The 3,254-nt window shown below is 45.3% G+C and overlaps 1 pseudogene; it reads right to left on the bottom strand.

Annotated features, from left to right (window-relative positions):
- Window positions 1–2,800: 2,800 nt before the first annotated feature.
- The window catches only part of LOC116686734 (microfibril-associated glycoprotein 4-like), a 17,907-nt pseudogene continuing 17,453 nt past the window's right edge, over window positions 2,801–3,254 (bottom strand).

Genomic DNA, 3,254 nt, shown 5'->3' with positions numbered 1-3,254 from the left:
TGCTGCTCTATACATGCTAAAAGTAGTGATTATTTACATGGAGTCTGGTGGGGATATGATGACTCGTTAACTAAAAGGTATGTCTCTGTAGAAAGAAAACTTAACTCTCTTAAAATATATATGCTGTCCCTTTTGTAATCAAAATTAAAAAGAATGCCAGGATAACCCGGGTGTGTGTGTGTGTGTGTTATTTGATCTGAAAGGATTTCCTGGAGTTTGTCTCCATCTGCTGGAAAAGACAATAAGTTTTCACTGTTTTATGATTTTAATAAAGAAATAAAAAATAAGAATTATATCAAGGAGCCCATATTATGAAAAAAAACCTCTTTCTGGGATTTGGGGTTATTCTGTGTCTCTGGTGCTTCACACACCCCAAACCACACCACAAACACACACACACCACACACACACACACACACACACACACACACACACACAACACACACAAGACACCACAGAAACACCAACACACACACACCACACACACCACAAACACACACACAGACACACAACACACACACACACACACACACACACACACACACAGCACACACACACACACACACACACACACACACACAAACAACACCACACACCACACAACACACACACAACACACACATTCCACAAGACTAAACAATATATGGTTCATGCTCTAACCGGTTACTAAAGCACTCGGTCGGGGGGACTATCACGTTGCTCGGTTGGGGCTACCGTGCATACGGCGGACTATCACCGTTGCTGGGGCGGGACTATCACCGTTGGCTCGGTCGGGACTATCACGTGCGGGTCGGGATTGTCACCGTTGCTTCGTCGGGGACTATCACCGTTGCTCGGTGGACTATCACCGCGGGTCGGGATCTATCAACGTGACGGTCGGGACTGTCACCGTTGCTCGGTCGGGACTGTCACCGTTGCTCGGTCGGGACTGTCACCGTTGCTCGGTCGGGACTGTCACCGTTGCTCGGTCGGGACTGTAACCGTGCTCGGTCGGGACTGTCACCGTTGCTCGGTCGGGACTGTCACCGTTGCTCGGTCGGGACTGTCACCGTTGCTCGGTCGGGATTGTTGGCGTCATTTTTGACATGCGTGGTAAACTATGACATTTTATCACATTTTTTGACATACTATTCTCTGACTTTTTATATTTCGACATGCTGTAATAGAACTTTAAAAAATAAATTCTGACACACTATACTATGAATTTTTTCACTTAAAAGTTTCAACCAAAAAGTCATAGTGTAGAAAAAAAAGTTATAAAAAGTCATAAAATTTATATTGAAATAAAAAACTAAAACTAAATATAGACATGAAGTTTTTTATTTAAGTTTCTTTCTCTTTTCATTATTTGATATTTTCAAATTATTTTAACATTTTTACTTCTAAGAGAAGAGAACGAGGGTCACGTACTTTAAGACGTGAAGGGCAAGTGGCGGCCGGAAATGGTGAAAACTATGAATGTCCCCAAGTGGAGCACAAAAAAACTTCAAGGACTACAACTAACATGGCTCACATAGGACCACAAGGAAAGGAAGACCAAGAGTCCCCCCCCCAGGAAAGGAAGGCCAGCGAGAGTCCCCCCCCCCAGGAAGGAAAGACCAAGAGTCCCCCCCCAGCAAAGGAGACCCAGAGCTCCCCCACCCCAAGAAAGGAGAAAGAAGAAGAAGACCAGAGGTCCCCTCCCCAGGAAAGGAAGACCAGAGCCCCCCCCCCCAGGGAAAGGAAGACCACAGGAGTCACCCCCAGGAAAGGAAGACAGGTCCCCTGCTGTGCTGAGGATCAGTTCTCTGAGTTCCAGCAGCTGAGATCAGAGAGCAGCTGATAGACACCCAGAGTTCTAGCGCAAACATCTCTCTTTTTTTTGTATTTTCTTTTACGGTATAATCATTATATATATATATATAATAATAAGCATATAATAATAATTATAATAATAATTAATAATGCATTGATTCTTCCCACCAATGCAGTAAAATAATATTTACATTTCTTGACTTTTGATTTTTGAATAAAGTTTCCTCCTCAGGAGACAAAGTGAAGACATCAGATGATATTAATGCCCAGCTTATTATTTATTGTCTCATCCAGCAGATACAGATTCACACCTCCACACACAAACACACACACACACACACACACACACATATATATTATATATATATATATATATATATATATATATATATATAGATATACACATTAGAGTTTCACACCTCCACAAAATCCCCTGGGTGCCGCACCTGCAAACATCTGTTTCTACGTTTCATTTTAGACACGTGTTATCATCATGCGTGACCCCCCCCCCCCCCCCCCCGACCAGACTACATATGTGTTTCCATTTAAAGATCATGGGTCCTACAGCTGGAGACACATCGGAACCTAACCCTACGGTCCTGCTGCAGACACCCAGCTGGAGACACATCGGACCCTAACCCTACTTCCTGCTGCAGACACCAGCTGGAGACACATCGGACCTAACCCTACGTCCTGCTGCAGACACCCCGCTGGAGACACATGGACACCCTAACCCTACTCTGTGCAGACGCCCAGCTGGAGACACATCGGACCCTAACCCTACTTACTGCTGCAGACACCCAGCTGGAGACACATCGGACCCTAACCCTACTTCCTGCTGCAGACTCCCAGCTGGAGACACATCGGACCCTAACCCTACTTCCTGCTGCAGACACCCAGCTGGAGACACATCAGACTTTTGTCCACGTTGCAGCGAGATGTGACTGCTCAAACCATCGCAGACAGAAACAAGACTCACACCATCAGCTGGTTTTCTTGTTCTGGGTCCAGTTTCAGGAAAAGAAGACCTGTTGTTGATTAAATGCTTAATGAAAGAAAGAGAAAGAGATGAGAAGAGATGAGCTGATGTTCTGCTGGACGTTGGTCCTGGAGACCTACAGCCTGGGACGGACCATCATGCTGATGAACTTCAGCGAGTAGTTATAACCTTTCCAGGTGTACCAATCCACTCCCACAGCAGAGACAGTCCCATCAGCCCCCCAGCGATAAACACCGTTGGGATTTGCAAGGACACAGGAGTTGTACCAGAACCCCCCCAGGTGTAATCTGGCACAGTTTGCTGGAGTGGAGTCCTGGTCTTTGCCGAAGGTGGAGAACTTCATTCCGTTGTGATGACTAATCAGGGAGTCTATACAGTCTGGTCAATACACCAGTAACACTGTCTCTACAGCACCTGGTTACTGGTTCCACTTATTATTCCACTTATTTAGTATTATTCA

Source organism: Etheostoma spectabile, unplaced genomic scaffold (genome assembly GCF_008692095.1).
Source record: "Etheostoma spectabile isolate EspeVRDwgs_2016 unplaced genomic scaffold, UIUC_Espe_1.0 scaffold458, whole genome shotgun sequence".
Lineage (NCBI taxonomy): Eukaryota > Metazoa > Chordata > Actinopteri > Perciformes > Percidae > Etheostoma > Etheostoma spectabile.
The sequence above is the reverse complement of the archived record's forward strand: the minus strand, read 5'-3'. Positions and strand labels throughout refer to the sequence as shown.